We start from the raw sequence: 22,815 nt of genomic DNA, 5'->3' as shown, positions 1-22,815 counted from the left end.
CTATAAACGGAAAAATACTGCGATGGAAACGTCAGCGATTTTCCTTTGGATAAAAGTTCTTGATTGTTTTATACGAATGTCCAGTAATTCTGACAACGTAGCAGGCATGTAACCATTGTTTTCTTCAACAAATTCAACGCTATCAAAGTTTCACGAATCTCCTAATGTTTTATGGTCTCTGTATTTGAGATTGTCAACTTAGTTTTCGGTCGACGGCACAGCAAGTGTTTATGTACTGTGCTATTTTTTTTTTCTCAACACCTAGAGGGCCCCGACTGGCAGATGAGGTGGGGTGCCTGAACCGCGCAATGTGCAGAGTTGCTGAATTTCTGCCGGGCGCGTCCCTAGGTGACGGGTAGGAGAGTGCCGATTAGGGATGATGTATACCGGGAGGTATAATATATCTCAAAACCAGGGTAAATCCGCGCCTAGGCTAAGCAGCGGTCTCAAGGGTATTCAGGTCTGCGGTAGCAGACCATTTATGACGAATGCCAATGGGGAAGAATGGTGGTGTTGAAGTAATGCCAAAGCAGATCCAAGGTTTCGTTTGCCAAACTAGGAGTTGAGGTATACACGTTTCCAGTGCCGGAGAATGTCCCATACTACCCGCTTTTTGGGTACGTGTTAGCTCTTTCGCGATCAGCCTCGTTAAAAACGACTGCGATACGTCTTCTGACAAATTCAGCTCTAATCATAAATCTAATATTGATCAGATCAGCTTGTTAACCCACGGCGTATATAATGTGCTGTTGATTTTAGACAGATTATTTTCATCGTAAATTTTAATTCTCTCAACTTATACATTTATGAGACGTCTTCTCTTTTAAAATATTTTAAATATGATTAACTTTGTGTATAAAAAAAATGTTTAAGAGCTGCTTAAACTGCTTGTAGCTTTTGAACTGGAACATTAGAGTGGTTGGAAGTTGCAAAACGCTCCTCGTTCAAATCTTTCGTGTTAACTCGTCGTTCCTGCTACCGAAAGGCTTTTCGGCCTAGAATCGCTTTTCAATGTTACAAGTAGTAACGTGCTGCTATCTAAGTCGACCGAGCTCCTACATCGGGCGGCATAGCAAACTCCGCAGGGAGTTTGTTTTGAGCCGCGTTTTGCGACGAGGCTGATTTCAAAATCAGAACGGGTGGCATCCAGGCAGTAAGGCAACAAGACAAGTTTAGAAACTGCATTGCCTCAATCCCCAGCCCCCCTTTTGGCTCCCAACCGGCACTCCCTAAAAACGGTATATGTGTGGCATTTCTGTCAGTTAGATGGTGGTGCCGCTGTTATGTCACGATAGGTCGGTAAGCACACTGATCCGGCAAAACGACAAAATCGTTCCTCCTTAAACTCCTCTTTTCTGCCGCTGCAAGCATTGTGACACTTTCAAAATTGTTTGTAAAGAATCGCACTTATCGGCATTTTTATACTTCGGTTACCCCTTCGAATGTCTTTCTTTTGAACTTCACAGAATCTTATGAGAAGCACAAACCCGTTCTTCGTAAATTCTTGTGACTGCCGAATAGTATGCTTCGACATTGTTCACGATAAGTATGTGTGCACAAACGATCTTTTCAAGTTAGTTACGTGTTTGATTTATTGAGCCTGCTGAAACTGTGAGGCAGAAAATCACAATATATATGAGATGCTAGTACGATTACTGCATAGGACATAGACAGTCAACGTTGGAATCTATTTAGATATACATTATAGCCGATTTATCGATTTTGACAGTGTATATCAAGCAGAGGGCATTCTTTATACATACGACACATTCTGGCAAACTGTTTTTCCTGACGAACATAAATTTATCAGCTAATACTTAGTCTACAACAAAGAAAAAGACTTTGTTCTTTCTTCTAAAGTAAAACTACAAGTCTAGCGTAGCGGAGCCAGAATATTTATGTTAGCAATACGACAAAGCTCAGATATGGGTTAACATACTAGAACAGGACGAATGTTCACCAATATTGTAAATTTCCTTTTATTCTAAAATCGACGGTCTTCATTGTTGCCAGTTTCTATGCGGCATCCAAAAAGTCGAACAAAGATTGTCTAGAAGCAAAGAGCCCTGTCTGACGATTTCGGAACTTTAATGAAAACATTCATCATCAATCGGTGGTTAGTGAGTTTAAACTTTTTGCAACTTTTGGGCACTTTGACGTACTGTAAAGCTAAAATCTCAACCTCTTTATGTATATAAATTGATAACGGCAATGTATCCGAATAAATTTTATATGATACTGTACACACCTATAGCCGGCTAATATACCTGCCCAGTTCAAGGTACCTGAAGGTATGCATTCGTGACGAATCTTTATTGCTTTTCTAGAGCAACTGTCGTTCCATAGACAAAACTGACTTTGGCCTTTTTTTTTGTTATTTTTATGAAGACCTAATTTAGCGTGCTTCAAGCCAGCCAACCAGCAAAAGGAAGCCAGTTTTTGCCTTTGAATAGGCCTGACAGCCAATGCAACAATTAAGCGACAAAAAGAGATACAAAACAAAGGAAACAAGTGGCACAGGGCGAAAAAGTTAACACTTTGATGCCACCTAAAGCTTATGTGACGACGGAGCTGAAGTGTAAATATATAATAAAAGGCTACCCCGTGTCCTCGTAAGATATTTACCGCTCAAGGAGTACAGAAGCTAAAATATAAATAAAGGTTTTCCAAATACTTCTTAACATATCTTAAAAATATTCAATGGAAGCTCTTATCACGAAAACACGTAATGTACTTTGTGAAGGTAAGATCTTTAAGTCGATAACACCCCATCTGTTCTTCACAGTGCCATCCTGCATACGTTCATCTGAGATTTTGCACACTCATCATCAAGAGTTTTGATCATTCAGGCAGCGAACCAGTAAGTTACACAACCGAATCGAAATGTACTATCTAAGCTTTGATTCTATTCTGTGCATCTTCGTATTGTGAACTTCACGTTCGTTCTACAAGTGATCAGTACGGCATCAGATACTATGGCTACTAACTAGTTATTACTTCGATCCGTCATAACCGATCGCGCTATAATATTATCGATCAGCCGAAGATGTTACACTCAAGCGAGAAATCTGTTTCAACAAAATCTTTTCTCGTCATCGCTCCCGTGAGTAACTCGTGTGTTGCGGTCAGGCCATTTTATCTAAACGTTCCCGCGTTGTTTCGCGAGCGTATGCTCATGTCGTCCATACAAACCACAATTATTTCTTAGCCAATAATAATGTGGAAGAAGTCGTAAGCACACCTTTGTTTCTATCGCCAACACCGACTCAGACCCGCTACTACTTATCGTTGTTATATTGATGCTCATGACGCGGTCCCACGGTGGCTGGCGGGTCTGCTGCCTGTTCGACTGCCATTATTACAAGTACAGCAGCCAACAACCCTGGGCCTTCTCTTCTGCTAGCGTGCGAAATGTGTTCCGTCTCGTAGCCGCAGGGGCTTGCGCGCCTTCCGTGGGCTTTGCACGATAAGCTGTTTCGGGTGTTTCTACAGCTGCTAGCTGCGGCGCTAGCAGATCCGACAGCAAAGGACGCCCTTTTTCCCTCGGCTTCGGCGTTGCCTGGAAGTGCCTAGAAGGGTTCTCGCATCTGGTCGTGTGCTTGTGACTGTCCAGTGCGGTCCGATCGGGTGAAGCAGAAGCGATCGCTGACCCAATGAGCATGTGGCTCGGTCAGTCTTTCCAGTTGTTCCTGTTTCGACGACTATTGGAATTACCAATTGGGTCAAATCGGGAGGAGGTGAGACGAGCCGAACGAAGTTTAGACATTCTTCTTGGATCCAAATCGAACAACCTTAATGAGAAGAAGATGATGCAGGAGATCGAAGAGCAGAGACGGTGCTGGTCGTTGTTTGCTGTCAGAGCAGGTGTCCTAGCTCTCACGGTCCACTCCCGCTTGCTCGAGCACTTGCCGGCCAAATACCGCGCAGCTAGATGCGCTGCCTGACAGCAGCTTGCAGGTTCGCCAGCGCTACTTGTGTAGCCTTTGCTGAAGGTGCCTTGGCTAGTAGTTGCTCGGAGATAGAGGCAATGGGTGAAAAAAAAAGGAGAAGAATGGGAAGGGAAAACACGCGTCGTGTTAGTCGGGAGTTTGCTTCCCTGGTCGCGTGGTAGCCCGCGGCACAGGCCTTCGCCATCGAAGCCGGTGCCGCAGGTTACCACGATCGCGAAAGCTTCGAACCTCGCATTTCCTAGACTGGACTCTCCTGTTCCGTTATGCCGGTTTATGTAAAATCCATGGGCATATTCTATTCGTTGACTTGCACATTGCCTACTTCTGTTATGGCCCATTACGCCAACCGAAGCTGCGACCTCTTTTATTACCATTCCTCAAACCAACAGCTCTTTCTTAATTCAATCGGTAGAACTACGATATAGCTATTATATAGCAGACGCATTCGTTATATAGTATTTGGAAGGTTATTTTTTCTGGCGTTACTATCACTTAGTGTATATTATCATACGTTTTTGTTTTTCATTTCATTCGTCGTCGTTGAAACACGATCTTGGTTACTTTTTATACCAACGTAAGTTGTAGTCCTGTGCTGTTCCGCTTGATTATCGAGTGGTAATCTCGAGTTTTCCAATGCGAAGTATTAAGGATACTATTCTGATCTTCACCTTGCCAATTACGATTAGCGATGTGTGACCATTCTTCCCAGCAGCACTGACACTGCCATCGCTATTGGCAGCACCGCGGTCTTCACAACAGCATTGTTAGCGTTTGCTTACCTTCAGCGTTTAGTCGACAACATCTATAATGGTACCTCATTGCTTATCGCGTCACCGGCGGTACAGTTGTAGTTACCGGCATACGTATGGCTCAGTGGTGGCTATAACAATTTTGACTAGCGATATTGCTACCAGTATTACAATCAATGGTCTTAACAACTATTGCCACTATCTTCATCTTTAAGGCGAGGTGTAGTAATACAAAGGCTGCTGTCGATCGAGCTTCGATAGCAAAATCAATGCTTCGCTCTCCTTTTTCTTTGTTTCTAAGAAGGTGTTCAGGAAGGCGAGCATATAAATGGCCAGCTGCGTCAGTGATAAACGGCAAAGCCTGAAGATAACAAGCGCTCAATAATGCTCATACGTCTCTGATCGGGCTATAGAACTGTCATGTCATTGCTGCGCGGTGTCTTCAGTGACAGGTGTCGTATAGGTGTGGTATTCAATGGAACAGACTGTTGTTTTTTGTATTTTCAATGACTTTCTGTGGTTCTCACCTTTATCTGAGCTACAAGTGTACAAATATATATGAGCTAAGTTTATTTTATAAGGTTTCTCTTAAGACACTTGGATTTTAGATGATTTAGAACACTGCTGATTTATCGCAAAAAAAGGTTCTGTGATGTGTTGAATCGATCGAACAATGGTACCATGTCGCTGGGAAAATCTGTTTACTGGCTGGCATTCTCAGTCAGTTGGTCTCTATAGAAGAGTAAAGTAGTATTATCTTGAATATGAACCTCAGTTATTTGAACGTTCAAATAAGTGCATGTATTGTTCCGTCAAATAATCTCTTCTGCTGCTTTCATTCTTTGGTCGTTTGAAGACTGTGTACGTTGATACCCTTTTTGTCTGGCTGATCTTCTTCCGAAATGCTAATTAGCGTACCCGTTCCTGTAAAGGCATTTTCTCTAGTTATAATTGAAGGACCTTGCATGTAATTATGTTAAAACATTATATTCGCCCCTTTAATGCTTTTGTTCGAGCAAGATACAGGCATAAGGAACAGGTCGACAGAAGGATCTAACACCTTGTCTATATCATTGTTTCGCTTGGCCATGTCAATACAGAACAGGTTGCATACAAATGGATAGTACACATGCTTTCTTTTTCCGATATGAAAAAAGCTTATTCAAGAACCAATGTAGACATATTTGTAAGTACGGAAGACACATATTCCATTAACTGTACGTCTCTCTTCTGACCAGCTTCATCTGTTGAACGGTAAACTCCGTCATCCATCATTTAGAGGCGATGTATCAGCAGGAATATACTGTGTTTGATGAGAGTTCTTGTGTCTGCTTCGTATGCGTATTATACTTGACGTAAACCTAGGAAAAGTACCTCCTTTGAATGAGCAGTCTCGTGATTTTCTCCTCAGCTCGTCCTTCTTTGCACATATGTGAAGCATAGTTGAATTGTGAATGCTGAGATAGTTTTAAGCATTTACTTTAACCTATTTATTCTGTCCGTCTGCCTGGTTAGGACCGCCAGCTGCTCTATTGACCTTGTACAAGTTCTTGTTTGTCGGGTTTTCTGAGCACATGCGCTTGTCACGCGCTATAGGCTCAACAAGTAACAACAAACCACACAGTTATGCAGCATATGTTCTTCGCCCCATTGTTTGCCATTGAAGTAAATGCAGCCAGGTCGCGTGGCGTGTTGCAGTTACTAGGCTTTCGAATACTTTAAAGTAGTACGGAAACCTAGCGATAGTGGCCACAGCGTGTATGAGCACAAAATGCGGACAACAACAGACATAAATTACCTATGCCGAATAAAAGAAAAATTATAAGAGCCATGCAATAACCCCTTAAATGACTATCCTTCCCAATCGCATCTAACGCACCAATTACCGAAGAGAGGGGTACCGCCCGTACAGTGGTATTATTCGTTGTCGCGAAGCGTTTTCTGAGCAATCACGCCCCCGAAAAGATGTTGGTACGAACAAGTTCCAGGCTTAATTTCTAATTGGCGTGTATTAGATACACAACTTGGGTATTCGCTAACAAAAAGGTACCAAGTGATGAAGCGTACCGACTGTCATATGTGTTCATTTAGTTTATCGCTCAATTCATGGACTTTGTTCTGTACGTGGGAGCGACGCGTACGGGTAACAGTTCGGCTCTAGACTGAGAAATCAGTCATGGTTTCACAATCTTATGGTCTTAGACACAAATCTAGCTTTACCTGCTAGCTTGCAAGTCTAGGTGCTTTTAAAATTGTTTAAAAGTTTCCATAACTCACAAACTACTTGCATGATTGTTTACATCGCCTCTGCAACAAAAAATGCGCAAATAGCTAATAATCATTGTCCGCATCTACGCTTTCGCGTATAAATAACTATTAATTTTATTAGTTTCCGATTCTGCCTAAACTAAAAGCCCACTTTTGCCGATCCTCCGAAGTGTGCGTTTTCCTCTCTCTGAAGACCAATTTTGTCTAAAATTCTAAGTTTGTTTATGCCCAGCCCACATATGTAATCTAGCATACAATTTATTCCACTAACCATATAACACAATGAAACATCATAAATGGTGCTTATTAAAGAGACAGCTTATTCCCAAAACCAAGAAACTTGCTTCCTGCACAAAAATCCGTTGGTAGCCAATTTTACAAAGGAGCAGTTAGGCAAGCCCGAAAAGCTTATCTGTGTTGTTTGTGGACACTGCCTGCATTCAGGAGATTATAACAGGAGACAAAGGTGCGGGTTGTTGTCGCTACCAGACGATAGTTGTATCTTCACGTTATATCTTGTATGAACATCTACGCTTGCCCATGTTATCCTATCTTCCATCGTTATCAGAAGGACTGTTCTATTCTTGGCTGTGTGATCACTTTCTACTTGAATCTCTCAGAATTACTGGATCCTCTAACCAAAGATTGTTAGTTTAGATATTTTGTAGCAAACGCACAGCATAATTTGGCCATGTTGTAGATGTTCTCCTGAACCGTACAACTCTACTCAATATGTATACGCATAGCAGAAGTACAAGTCTTACTTCATCTGGATCGGTGGAACGGTTTATGCTCTTCCGAGATTATAGAATTCTCCGCCTTCTGTTCTGTCGCTGTTTCCTGGCCGCACGCCTCCATCCCGCCCATGTTCGCTTCGTTACAATGGTCGTACCACTTGATCGCAGGACTTATTTAAGATAGCCACATGCCATCTCAAGTTGTAACGCAACGAAAACGGCACTCTGCCAACCGCGGGCTATTTTGTGTGCTAGTACGGCGCACTCTGTGGAAGCGACCTTAAAACAGGCCCATGACCTGTGTTTTCCTTCTGTTCTCTCTTTCTGCGCGCATTTCTGCGAAATGTTAGCACCATCATACAGAGAAGCGTGAAAGTAATACCCGAAATCGTCGCAGTCGTTCTACTCCAGGAGACAGTGTGGGGTCTAAATAAGGTAGACATAACACGAACGCCACGTGGCGCCGAACTATGAACTAATTAACCTTGGTCACGCTAATTTGTCTGAATTAAATAACCTAGTGTTATCTTTACATTTGGCAGACTTTGCTGAAAGTGTGCCAGCTTCTGTCGCCGTGCGAAAACATCGAGTAGTGAGCAGACGAAACGTGTTGTGCAGTTATGTCTATAGCACATGCTTGTTTAATCACCCAGTGTGGGTGCTTCAAAATGGCGGATACAGCTCTACGGAGACTCTAATTCAGTTAAAGTTTCTCTTTTTACTCCAAGATACTTCTTGCGTCGCCTAACCTTTTATAGCAAAAAAGCTTTTCACGTTCTATCCCAGTCCAGTTGCTTGCAATAAACGTAGCGAATACATATAATATAATGGAATACAGCATTGCTGATATAAATATCTGAGCGTGACAAGCCTTGCCGCTGAAATCTGTGAAAGAGATTTGCCTTCCCGTGACACTTACCTGTAAAATAAAAAAAAACAACAGAAAAAAGATCGGATATGTTAGTTGTTGCTAAGATTCTGTTGCAAAGTTATCCTCCAGTAAAGCAAATGAGCTCATCGTGGCAAAACAAGAAGGTACAACGACGAGGACAACAAAGTGGCCGTAACGAAGCATCAATCATCTACGAATAGCTTATCGGAAGCTGATCTCTCATACTGATTACGTCAACAGGCTTGCAAACTACCTGTCAGGATGCTCTTTGTCTGGGTGTGTTCTCTGTGCCAGCTTGATAATGTATTTGAAATCGCGGATGCACGATACGCTTGATTGATATCTGTTGGGTAACCCAGGCGACATGTTAGTCAGATCTTGCGTTAGAAGCTGAGCCTTTTAGTCCTGCATACGCTCGGGTCGCTTACGAAGTCGTTCTTCCTTCTCCTTGAACTGCCACAAGCCTTATTTACCCATACCTACAATCAGCCGGTTTCGTTTCGTTATTGTAAACGTCCTCCCCCTACAGCTCCCAGACAGTTCGTCGCAGTAAACTTGGTTCTACTAGTAATTATCTTCTCTGGATAGTTTGGAGAGTCAAACAGCCGGTTAGCGCCCGCTGGTTTTGCTCAAGTCATGACAGTCAGTCACCAGACAAGCTAGCATCCACTCTCTGACGCTCGCGGCACAAACTTTGTTTTTTTTTCAAATGGCAGGTAAGATCAGATTAAAGCAGGCGAACAGGAGAAGCGTTGCATCAAGTTCGCTTGCTTGAGCTGTTCTTTCTTCCAGTCGCTCATCCTCTGCCTCGTCCTTCGTTTGCCGGTAAGGGCCAGATGGCCCGAAAAGTCTAACTCAGTGCTTTCTTTCCATCTAATTTCCTCTACACCCAAAGACGTCAAAAGCTGTAATGGCGGCCACAACGACTGCGTAATTGTACGAGTACATTTTTTGAAGACGTGTACTTTGTTTCTTTGAACACAATAAACTAGACTAGCTTCTCGAAATTTCTCAGATCAATTTGATGAATGAAAGAAATAAAACAGCATTACATGAGAAAAATACAGACGATGAACAAAATGATTTGTAATTAATCGTAACTGTCCAGTTTTAGTTAAAAGCAACAGCTTTTCTCAATTAGTTCTGATATATGACGTCCTCGATTAGAAGGCAAGTTCGCCAAAAACATGATGACTAGGATACCGGTGAATATCGATAAATCATAATAATAATAATGATAGGCTATGTCTTAGAAAGCTCAGAAGTTTCGTTTATCGAAGAATGAATCAGAAAGCAAATCAACCCAAGGTCAATCTTCAAAGTTAGGTTCTGCCCAATGTTCGACCCCAGCTGATAATTTGCCGTTAACGGACCCATTTACACTAACAACTGCTTCTGTGTCCGGTCAAGCTACTTGCGGATATTAACAGATTTTCATAGTAAAAGAATCCGCGAAGCTGCACAAGCAGGATACAAATGTCAATGTATTTGAATAAAGTCTATGTCGTACCCGTGTCCCAGCCAGTTGTCGAAGGCTTTGATACAACGAACCCACGGGGGGTGCGCACCTCAAGACGAAACCGAGAAGTTTAACCCGATCTCATTCAGTTCCGGCTTAGAGAACTAGAATGCCAGTTTCATATAGTTTAGTTCGGAGTTTTTGTGTACGTATATGTTCATGCCAAAGGCTCCCTCGCACTTTTGTTCGATCGTTGTCGCTCTCTTCATTGCTACTCACAACGAAAGACTACAAGCACACTTTGAATTCATCTTAGTCGGCGCCTCCGGCGTCAGTGAGAGTTGCACGACCCAGAGGTTTTGCCTGGCCTTGAACGGCCAAGAGATAGAAGGACACGACCAGAAGGGAAAAGAGCAAAAACCTGGCCTATAGCAAAACTGAACCAAGCGTGGCCAATGCGCGCGTCACACAGCCAAATTAATGGCAACCGCAGCAGAAAAAGCCGTATATAGTGGTGGAGACGACTACCTGCGTACCCTAAGTCACGGTGGTGCAATGATGCTCGCTTATTTGTATCATTCCTATTGCTGCTAGGAAGAGCCTTGACACAATCGGACCCAGTCCGACTAGTATCGACGACTATCTTAGCTTTCCTCTTCTTCCTTGCGATGAATCAAAACAATGACGTACGAGGGAAACAATTCACCCAGGCGTTGTAGAAGCAGCAGTTATTGGCGCCGTTTAGAATTAGCCGCAAGCCAGAAATGTTGAAATTCGATGAAGCCACTCGCCCTGTTGCATAGCCTCCGTAGAATTGTGTGATGCACTGTATTAATGCAGACTGACGAAAGAAGGGAAACAGAGAGGGCTAAGAGAAGAGGTAGGAGAACACTCTCGTTACACTGTGCCAGCTGTAATTATATATGCTACCCATGACAATCCGCTAGGAAGAACGCCGTGATAGCTCGACAAATTTTCAGTTGGCAAGGCTGTAGGTTATTTGACGTCGACGTGATGTCGAACACTCCAGTGCAGACGCGAGCTTCCACAATTTCCTCATTCAACGTAACGTTTGCTATCTCCCCCACAAAAAGATCCTACATCCTCCACTGTCCGTCTGTCATAGCAGTTCGTCTGTCGCTTCTGGATCAGTAACGCATTTAGTGGAAGTGATAAACAACTCTTATCTCGCCGAGGCGTTAGTGGCCCAACAGTTTTTGCACTATTTCTTCGGTCGAAAAACAATTTTGATGATTTTAATATATATTTGAGATACCTTGAACAAAACTTTCTTCGGCGCCATGAACAGCAAGTGCGCCTTGTTTAGCAGGGACACGCTACAGCAAGTTAATAAAATAGAAATTGACTTATATATCACCATGTACACTTTACCTAGTGGTACTGCACTGTAGTGATCGATTAAAGCGTTTCTGGGCCTGTACAATGTTTTGTAGAAGAGCTTCCTAAATTACTTCCTGTAGCCTTTTCTGTCGTCGTATTTCTGTAGTAAATTGCATATAAACAACTAATTGAATGAATGCGCCGCAGTAGAACGAATACGTTAGTTGCTAGTTCAGACGTCTTCGAACCTGGGAATGGTCCCAGACTCTGTTTTACGTAACAGTTCATTTAGCCACCTGGATATGCTCGTTTTCACATGGGCCGCCTTTCTTCGTTTTCGATGATTTGTTGATGCTGGGAGACAAAACGCAGGCTATTCCAGAAAAGATTAGTCGCTAAATATTCTGGATTCGATAAGAAGTGAAATTTGTTATACGTATATGATAAGCACGTACGGTACCAGTAAGCCGTTAGTTCTAAAATACGTAGCTTTTTCATTAGTGTCTAAAGATAGAAATCTGACATTGAAGTTATCTTTCTTGACCTTCCTCTTGATGAGGTTTCTTCGCCTAGTAGGATGTGCTTCACACGCAAAACTTAACGTATTGATCATCACGTGAAATCTTTTATTTGTTTTTAGTAAAAGATGATCCAAAAAAGTATTCTTTGTACGTTTACTTAGTCCAAGTAAAAGAACATACATTCTATTTAAGTTTGACACTGTTGAAACATACTCCTCGTTCTTAGGACGTTCCGATACTTTCTGTGAATAGGAACATTCAAAGCTGGGATGTCGAGAGACTTCGAGTTTAACAATCCCGTTCGTCACCGCTGGCATCTCTTATACTATTTAACGCGCTCGCTTTATATTGTGCTCACAAACAAAATGGTTAGGAACAATGTCGTCGAAGGATGCGCACTTCTTCAGTCAGCTTTTCAACACCTGAGAAGCACACAACAGCCAATAGTCCTGCTGGGGGCGTCAAGACTCAACTCAATCGGATGGGCTTCTGCTTTCCGAACAGGGTCGGAGCTAGTACTTCTTTTATTAGAACAGTGAGAGTCAATGAACCAGGTTTTGTACAGGGCGGAACGTGCCTACGACCTCTAAAGCGAATCGTGGCGAAGAAGAGAACTACTGACCCTTTAGGGACAAGTACATCTTGAAGCCTGTTAGCTTACAGAGAAACGAATTTATTTAATGACGGCGATGTCCTCGAGATGACCTGCGATAATGGATAGTGGGTCTCTGGGTAGCGGCATGGGCAACTTGCACTACAGACCAGTTTGTACAAATGAGGTTGTCCGTTCTTAGACAGTTCCCACTAAAGTAAGCGACAACTCACGGTTGAATAATAGTATTCAATAAAAAAGCTCTCAGAAAATGTTTCATATTTGAACATGATTCTATTGGACGGACGTCTACACTTTGTCCCGTACATGTACTTATACAACTAGTATAATGTATCTAAGTGCTATCTCTTAATTATAATGCTATTACTACAAAGCTAGTCTGGCAGTGCATTTTCGTATGTTCTCTGTATTTTAATAAACTGCTTTATTTGAAGAGCATAACATACAATCTCACCCATTTGTTTTTATTGATAGAGAAACAACTGTTCGCAAATCAACCAAAGATCATTAGTAGGGCATAGATTGCACAAAGTTCTTTCTCAAAGCAGTATCAGGTATTCCACTCACTTTGTTACTATCAAATCAGTAATCTTAAATATGTTGTCGCCTAGCTCCACTGGAGAGCGAACGAGACAAAATGCCTATGTCGGTTGAGACGTACCTTCATGAAAATGAATAATGGAAAATTGTGAATATTATAATATCGTTTTTTAATAAATTTTCAATATCCAACAAGAGGCAATTTTTCAAACAGAGCTAAACTTTGCCGAGGTTGTCAAGCTCAAATATCGCAAAAATATAGATTTAAAAAAAATGGGGAAAAACTGTCTTTATGTGTAACCATTAAGACCACGAGGATATTTCTTGTGCCATGAGGTAGGCAAATACGCTCAAAATTTTACATAATAAACTAGTAGGTTAAGATAGGTATTTTGGCTTAAGTTATCAGCTATGCGTTTGATGTCTGCTTTTGTGGTTATCTGTGAGCTGAAAGGAGAGATCATCAACTACTGCCAACTGAGTTCAAACAAATAAATAAAAGGCAAAAACATGCTCCAGTTTTATGAAGCAATTCAGTCAATATCTTTCTTTTGCTGGAGAAAATAAACAGAGAAAGAGGCGAAACATCTCCATAGTATTTGACTATATGCTATATCGCTGTACTTTTAGCGATTAGTGCGTCCGCAGTGGAATGGTGAACCACCTTAGCTTACGGTCATGCTTGCCTTGTCGTTCTGTCTCTTTCACAAACGCAAGAAATTGTGTCCCTTATTTAGGACTTCCGAAATACAGTATGCATTGCATTACAATGCATAGCAGTTGAGGGCTATCGGGAAGTGGGGATTGTAGAGTGAACGGGTGGCTGAATTAAGCAATGAGGTCGACAGGGGCTAGCGAAGAGGCTACACGAGCCGACACTTCGTATTAGCAGACATAGCCAGTGTCAATCCTCGTTTTGAGTCGTCAGCCGTTCGCACCGCTGTCAACCTGCCAAAGCCCGCGGTCGTCATGCAGAACGCGTTGTTTGATCGCGACGTTCTGGATTTCCTGCGCTATCTACACAATTTTTACAGTTCACCTAATTCGTGAGCCCCATTCGTAGTGTCCATGCCCCACCTAACCACGCAGTTCTATGCTACGTTACTTCTATTCCTGCCATCCATATAAATTTGGCTGGATATCGTCTCCCTCTGTCAGCTGGCCCGAAATGGTGAGTTAGGCTGTTTCTCCTAGGAATGTTATTCGCTCTGACGTGGAACCTGACTAACCACAGCACCATCAGCTCAAATCAGCTGCGCATCTGTCGACCGATGACCTGGTCGATCGAACAGGGGACGTGTCGTCAAAATCCTGCCCGACTTGTCTGCTGAGTGCTGCTTGTTGTTGGTACGGTACGATGCGCTAACAAGCAGCATCGTTTATTAGCGATTGGAACATCCAAAGCCTTGAGAAAAGCAGGGAGCTCAGATCCTTCTAGTCGTGCAGCAGCGGCTAGCGACCAATTCACATGAGGTTCAACATGGCTCTGATCTACCTCTGGCGACGCATTGGATACTCAGCCAATTCAATCATCATATGACGTATCCAACCGGGGAAAGGTAACATGATCTGCCCATATGCGCCTAGTACAGTCCAAGGGTCGAAGAAGCAACATGCATATAATGATGACAAGTAAAGGTATTGCGCAATGTGTAGCTAATCAATCGTCGGCTTTTGCCCAAACTTGCCGTGTTGCCCGATCAAGTTCCTATCTCTAATGGTGGTGACTGCGGCGGTGTCGTTTAACGATTGTCGCTGTTGCTTGATGGCTGACTTTGGCTGTTCTGTTTGTATCCACGGTTGAACCCAAGGATACAGACATGCTTTAGCTAGAGAAGAAAGCCTAGCTTCATACGCGTATCTGTGCATCCCGTCGTTCCCGTGTTGGGCCTCCGAGTTTGTGTAAATCAACTATATTTAGTGAAAATAGATATGCCCGATCAGCCTCTAAGCTATTTAGTGCGATCATCCTCCTTTTCGTCGCCACCCTCACCATGAGCGTGATCGTCGCCTAAGCGAAAAAAATTATTTCATTGTAAAATGGTGGTCAAACGATAGTGTTAAGAGCTTGCATTCAAGCGGGAAGTCACCATTGGACAGGCGAGAGTAGCCTTCCGTCTTAAATCCTTGTTTGAACTGTATTCATACGATGTCGAAAAATCCTATCTTAATCTTACTTCATTACTTGTGACCCGTTCTTATGTTTCGTTACGAGAAAACAGAGGTTGCAACACGCAGTACACGTAAAGGGCAATACCGAGCAAATTCGCGTTTACTTACGCTTGGGAAGAGAAACAGGGCGTCAATGCACCTAAGATATACATCAGTAACAACAGCAATGCTTCGCGATCACCAACAATATCAACTATAGTTTATCCATATCTCAGCACTTGCTCACGATACGCGGCAGAGAACATAAGCATTCCTTACATAAGTGTAATCACATCAGTGGCGAGGGCGACACTTACACTACGCGATGCTATGTTACAGTCCGCGTCGGACTGCTGCTGCGGTGCCAGTCTTGAAGCAGATAGGACATCTTGAAAGTCGTCCGTTGCAACGATTTGCAACCATCACCGCTCCTGTGGGCGGGTAGGCAGGCCAGGCGTCGAGGGGAACGCTAGCTGGCTGAATAGATGCTAGAGATCCTCTGCAGGCCGTGTTACTAGCGTGCGGACTTCTCGCTTTGGGACAACGATATTGACGACGACGATGAATTTTCCGAGCCTCGCTCTTTCCTCCTCTTCTGTCCCTCATTTTTTTCGCTTTATGATACGTTTCGGTTCTTCTCTCTTGCATTTTTTCTTTTCCTTCTGTGTCCTGTGTCATTGCTCATTCGTGTTCCTTCTTTTTATATTCTACACCTTCGACCTGTGCTTTTCCTTCCATCCACCGTTCTATAGCACATTCACCCCTCCTCTGTCTTCCTCTTATTTTTTTCGTTCATTCTCTAGTTCTCCATTCACTCGTTTCGTTCACTGGCCGGTGGCTCCCTCACCGTGCACTGTGTAGCCGTTTTCATTGCTTGTAATTATACGATGCTGGAAATTGCTCGACCGGCAACGACTAGCCTGCCTAGTGAGGCAATACAACGACAAGCTTGCTTTGACGGTTGCAGCCCGGTTCGTTCATTTGACAAGCTGCACGTTCCAATGATGAAAGTGCTCCAGAGTTTTCTCTCTGTACCCAACAACGAAAAAATACTAACGGCCCACAGCGAACACCAAACACTCGGCTTCAAGCCGCTCGGTGTTCGGGTCTGGATGGCTGGCTGACTTTGTTGACTGACAGCGATTGCGGGGACCGAACATTCTCTAAGTAAAATCAAGCATACTTTAGTCCTCTACTTAAATCCGGAACCCGCTTTACTGGTTCCGATCTCCCTTTTCCGGCTTGCCCGATGATGCCGAACCTTGGCCAATTTTTTCGTCAGCCGTAACCCTAGCAGCGTCCAGCACCGATAAAAGCACGCCCTGACAAAGCAGTAGAAGTAGTAGCAGAAATAACCAGGGAATGGACACGGCACGGAAAAGTAGAATCACTACATGAGCTGCTGTTATTGACCAGCGGTTGTTTACGGGGTGTAGCGAGGAGTTCACGGTATTGGGGCAGAAAAACAAAGGTGATAGAAAGGTAATCGATTCTCCAAGAGTTTTCTCCCTTCCCTTTCCTCTTCTCTCTTATATACAGAGCTACATACTCTGCAGACGGGGCGAGTGTGATCCTGATATTCTGCCTATACGTTATAATGTGGTACGTTTCGTTGAGCTGGCTGTGCCATGTATGAGTAGCGCTGTCTTAGTATGCGCGGAAGTGAATAGGTTTACGTGTGGGTTACCAACAGGCGCGCGGTGAAAACGTTGCTTCGCAATTGTCTCGGGAACGGTTGCCATTGCTCATGTTGTACATATGAGTACAGGCAAAAACATGATTAGGTAATAGGAGAGTGGAATGGTTAAACGGTGACAGAACAAAACTGTACAACCTTAAATAAGCTAACACCTTCCCAGTGATAGCGCAATTGCCTGTTCAACTCAGGGACCCGTGGAGGTCTAAGCTTGAATCCAGCTTTAAACGCTGTTTGTTTCATGCTGGAAACAGGCTCTCTGAGGTAATCTCCAATGGCCTAAATAACCTAGATGTTTAGATAGGGGGAATAGGAAACGTCCAGAACGAATCCGTAACTATTTTTTTTCGTCGATCAAGCAGTAATTATCGCAGCTATCATAATCATTATGAATGTAAGTATTTATGTGGACAACCTCGACGTTCGTATCTAGAAAGAAAGAATTTAAACAATCGTTTATAGAACAGTCTACTCATGTCGCGTTAAGGTAGCTTACTCTGCAAGGCCAACCTTCGCAAGTTCGACTTAGATTTTACTATTTATGGACCCAACAACTCATCGCGACAGAAACAACATGAGACACTATCAATGTGCTAATTAGCGCAGTGTATTGCACCTTGCTAGCATCTGCATCATTACCCGCTATATTACGCCACTGTTTGTTCTGATAGACTTACTAAGGAAAGTCAATCGAGTGGGTGCTAGAAACCTTCTTCGTTTGTACTCTATTCATACGAAAAGGGAAATACGGGTTAAGGTATTATAGGCAATAGTAAGCTTGCAAAAAGGCATATTGTACGTATAGCCGTTAGAGGTTGATATCTATGGTAAGGCAGACTAAAGAACAAGCTGGTGAGGAATAAGAGCGGAATACTCGATTCGCGGAAATGTATGTAATTCCGCTCGGGATGAAGGCAAAACGAGATTTAGCTCAAAATTTTTCCAATGCTGGTGGTCGAACGGTTGTGCTTCGAGATGCGCCATATTCAAAATCAATAGACCTTACCTCCTTCGGCCTGTACTATTCATGGATGAGATCGAAATAGGCGAGAGAGGACAACTCGCTTGGACGAATGGAGGAGCGGTAGCTGCTGCTACTATTTAAATAGTATTCATTCGGAAAATACTAGTGTACCATATAAAGCCGATAATATGAAAAACTTAAATTCGCTATAACGGCAAAGAAATTTGCCCCTTGCATTGGGATTGTAGTTTCTATGTGCATTTGAGCCTTAACCGCGTCTGGCTTCTAAAAGATCGTTAACGTCAAAGAGTCAACTTGGTTGGCACGATTAAGCTTGGATCATTTACACTTATCGTATAGAATAGTTCCGATAGAACAAGTCTCAGATCTTCGAGGTGTGCGTTTTTGCATATCGCCGTCTACCTTCGAGGATAGAGAAAAGCAACAAACTTCAGCCCTATATACACAGCAGCTACATTGTAGGTCTGTTTCTAGTGGTTTACGCTGAATGCTTTGGCTAATTGTGTCACTTCTGTTCTTCGGGTCCGTTGTTTTCGTACTTGTATGACTTGCTGCAGCGTAGCCTACTTGGTAGGTAATTTTATTATCAGAAATACGTATGCTGCTTATATGCTCATGAACGCATATAGCCCATCAACTGTGCGCGACATATGTAACGGAACAATGTAACGGAACAGCAATAGCATCTACACGTGGTAAAAGCAATCGTAGAAATAGTGCAAGTTCATCGTCGCTGCTGGTAGTTTTTTTTCAACGTAGGATGTCTTCCGATTCGTTAGTTAGTTGGTAGCTATAGCAAAAATTGGCCCCACGCGCGCGTGAAGGGAATCGGCACATACATAGTGTCAAAATTCCGGCGTCTGATGGTTGCGGCGGCGGCGCCAATGTTCTCGTTCACCTATGAATTAGCAACTGCAGTACGGGCAGTGCGTTCTCAGAAGGAAAGGAGTGGAAAATTTTGGGAGGCTAAACGTAAGAGCGAATCACTGATGATGTGGGAGAAGCTGTAACGAGGGCACGCGGCGTGACTGCTAACGTGCCGGTGGCAGTAGCAACAGTTGTACAACGTGCAGTAGGTTCGAAAAATAGGGGCACTAAAGGGAAGTTTTGGGATTGTAGTGATCTTCTTGGCCTCATTTCGTTTTCTCCATCTCTTTACCCTAAACGATTCTGGGTAAGAACTAAAACGAATAGTGCTTTCTACACTTCGCTAGCTACCAGAATCCATAGTTGCTCGCTCCTTCCTGAGGGGCACTTACTTTGTAGCTGCCGCCGTCGCCATTATTAATATACGAGGCCAGAACAACTCGTGGTTGGCTATTTGCTACTAGCGAAGAGACGACGACGCTCTACCCACTAGGCTTTACGGCCACTGCTTGCCAGGGCTGATGAGCGAAACCGAAAGCACTTTAGAATGTAGATTTGTCTGTAATTGAGGAAAGCGTGGATTTCTCAGGGGAACCAAACTCCATAGCAAAACACCCATTGCCCAGAGCAGTTCCAATCCTGCTTAACAACCATTCGCAGCCCTGCAGCCGTGTGCGACTGCCGTTTCACTCCCAAAATTCCGCTCTACTGTTTCTGCTGTAAATTCATGGGTTCAGAGGTTCGTCTGCCGTTTATTTGCAACCCACACGACGACGAACGCTACAAGTAGGAAGGGCATGAAACCAGCTCGCTATGTGTAGTGTGTATGTGCTGGTATAGGATACACGGGACGAAGATAGAATATTAAGAAAAAAGAGAAACAGGACCATTTTAGCATCGACGCAGCGCTTATAGGAGGAATAGCTAAAGGAGGTCCAAGGATGTTCCACATTTGGAAGTTGCCGTCCAGCTGTACAACCAACGTGGCGCTCAGTTCACATCAGACGTGGTAGCTCAAACCTGCTTCGAAACGAAGCTCTTGTCCCGACCCGACTTTTTCTTACCGTCACCTTGAGCTAAATTTCTAGCTCAACGAATTCCTCTCTGCTTTAGCATTCTGCTATAGTCCCTCTTTTTGACGCACGTTTCTTTTCACATTCAAATCATAAACCCCATCGATGTAGATCTGAGGGAACCGCTCTAAAGGACATTCTTGCGGAACTCCGAGAGCCGAAAAGCTCCTCCGCTTTTGCCTTTAAAAAAAAGGTTTTCCCGCTTTTAGCTATACAAGTATATATGCCTTAGCTTCAAATCTACTTTTCAGATATCCCGTTAAGCCTGTGCCTTCAACTACAGATGCGACCCCATATTTCACTAAGAGCGGAAGCGTTCAACGCATAGCTATCCAGTGCAATGAATCGAAAACTTTTTCGAAACGGTAACTGGATGTTCTTTTGGACAACTAATGGTTTTTGCCTAACAGATTCTTACCAAAGACCTAATTGACAGACGGTTATAATGTGATAATATTGTTTCTACAGCTGATGGTAGTCTGCTTCGTTTCAGTCAACCCAAACCGCTTCGTGCAATTGCATTTTGTACTAGCCTTTCTAATAAAACTCGTCAAAACAGAAGGCAAATGAACAAGCAGAAACAAGTCAAATACGTTTATCATGGCTAGGGCGAGTCTGTACATAATTGAGTTAACTGGTGGCTATTTGTAATAGCTGAAAGTTTTTTTTTCTTCAAAAAAATATTTGGTCAGTAGGCGTTTGACGATTTTTTTAAATTTGTTTATACATGTCGTTGAATGTCCAATTGAGGCCAAATATCTGTTTAGCTTATATGCTGCTCCTGATCAAATTCCGTAGATTCCTAATCAGTAAGGAATCCATACGCAGGACTTTAACTCAGGTTTTTCAAGTTTATCACCAAATCCTTTATAATTCGAGAACAAGAATAAATGGTTTGTACAAACAAAAAAAAAAACAAAATAAAACGCGTTTTTAAACCTAACAATGTTTCGTCGATGTAAAAATACAAGGCTTATTTTATTAAGGTATGGCCTGCAAGGCCAATTAAACTATGTGAACGAGATGAAGAAATACCTTAAGAAGAACCTATCCATCTAGCAAGGAGACTAATTTCGTTAGTTTCTAGAAAGGTAAAGAAAGTCCGCTGAAATGTGATATTTAGAATATCTGCGCTAACGAATGCCCCAGCAGCAATCTCGAATTATTTGTCAGGACTTCGCCCTACATGGGTTCTCAGGTTCAATCTCGAACGATTTAGAGGTCTATTATTTTCTCGTATAAAATCGGAAGTATAATCGTGAATATATGACAGTGAAGCGAAAGACTTTGTTGAATCATATCTTATCAACGTTACACACTTTATAGAGTATCTCTTTTGAGCAACACCTCACGCATGCGTTTATGCTAAATAGACCAACCGATTTAGATCTAGACTTTGTAACTTAAGCGAATTCTAGAGTAAATCTAGTTAAAATTTTCAATCTCACTTTCTATGCTTTCTCAAGACAAATTTATGCATGCTTCACTTTTCCATCTGACTCCTAAAGGACACGCGTGCCTCATTTATTTGGATTTCTCCGATTTTCAATTACGTTTCAGGCATTTCTGTGCTGGAGCCAGTCAACTCTACAGCAATTGCGTTCGCCCGGTATCATAAATTAGCCCGTCCAGCATTTGACTTTCAGTTAGTGGGCCCACTTCGTTTTTATCAGCAATTACAGTTCGTTAGTGACCCGTTTACAAACAAAGAGAGATCGCCGACGGAAGGGAGACAACAATCGCGTCATGAAGTGAAGCTACCTGTCAACACCAACTCCATTTTACAGATGAAGGGTGCCGGGGCCCCGGCTACGTCCGCTCCTGACCTGCAGTTCGGTCCCCGCACTCCACCCCCAACCGCCTGTCTAACGCTACATTTTGGTGATCGATTCGAAGCTCCGCGTCCATTCATTTACACCGCCATATGAGTGAGAAGGTTACACTATGCTAATAGAACAAAAAGGATAGGCAGAAACAACATAAATCATCGCATTTTCTTCATCGTAGATTCGGCCTGCCCCCATTCCCAAGAAAACCATTTATAACGTCAGGGTGAACATCAGAACGACAGATGACCAATTTGGAGAGGAAGGAACTGAATAAGTAATTCAAAATAAAGAAAATATTATTCCTATGTTTCATCAAAGGTCTAAGGATCAAATTTCCCAGTTTATAAACTATTCGCCATGGACACGATATGTAGTACAAGAGCATATGGGTAAATCATGAGATTCTATTTATCTCCAATGCTCAGTGTAAATATACCGTTTATACACGGATGACACAAACAAGGTGATTATTAGCGAGGCGATCGGTGGCACGGAACACGAAAAAGGAGATGCCAGCGACAGAAAGTGCACCCGCAACAAAAAAAGTAGACAACAAAACTTGCGTAAGTAGAGCTTCTATACACGTCGAGTAAGAGTTTGGAATCTTCAAGCCCAGTTAGTCTCAAATGATCCTGAAAGCCGCTTTGTTACAAACACTCCATGAAAGGGATCATACGAGTCAACGTGTTGCTGTATATATATATACATGTTATCGAGTTGGTTGGTCTTTACTCGGCTGATGCTAGCGGCATAAGCTTGTTCTTGATTGTTTATCTGGTGCTTCCCTTTCGTTCTTGGACATTCTTTTTCTTTTTCTTTTTCTTACAAGAAAAGCCTGAAATAAAGCCGGGTGGTCAGGTTTGTTGGAATTGTTGGTAGCAACCAACCCTCCGTGAAGCACAAATCAGGGAACATAGTCCTCCCACGCTGATTTTAGCATGGCAAGCGTCCAACTAGACTTGCATTTGCGTGCAGAAGATGCTGCAGATAGCGCCCCTCTCCCTGTGGTCGTCTGAAAGATGCCTCTTTTTTTTGTTACAGGACGGAATATGCCCCCTTAGCCTAAAATATCACCCAGCAAAAAGATTTTCAGGATTCTTATGATAGAGTAAGGCTCTTAGAGCAGACTTCTACCTCTCTCTCT

At 43.0% G+C, this 22,815-nt stretch overlaps 1 protein-coding gene across 2 annotated transcripts in view; it reads right to left on the bottom strand.

Annotated features, from left to right (window-relative positions):
* Nucleotides 1-22,815, bottom strand: part of LOC111242932 (GTPase-activating Rap/Ran-GAP domain-like protein 3) — a 389,128-nt gene that overhangs the window by 104,287 nt on the left and 262,026 nt on the right. The gene's annotated exons all lie outside the window — the stretch shown is intronic.

This window comes from Varroa destructor, unplaced genomic scaffold, assembly GCF_002443255.2.
Source record: "Varroa destructor unplaced genomic scaffold, Vdes_3.0 BEIS01000001.1, whole genome shotgun sequence".
Taxonomy (NCBI): Eukaryota; Metazoa; Arthropoda; class Arachnida; order Mesostigmata; family Varroidae; genus Varroa; species Varroa destructor.
This window is presented reverse-complemented; position numbering and strand designations above follow the sequence as displayed.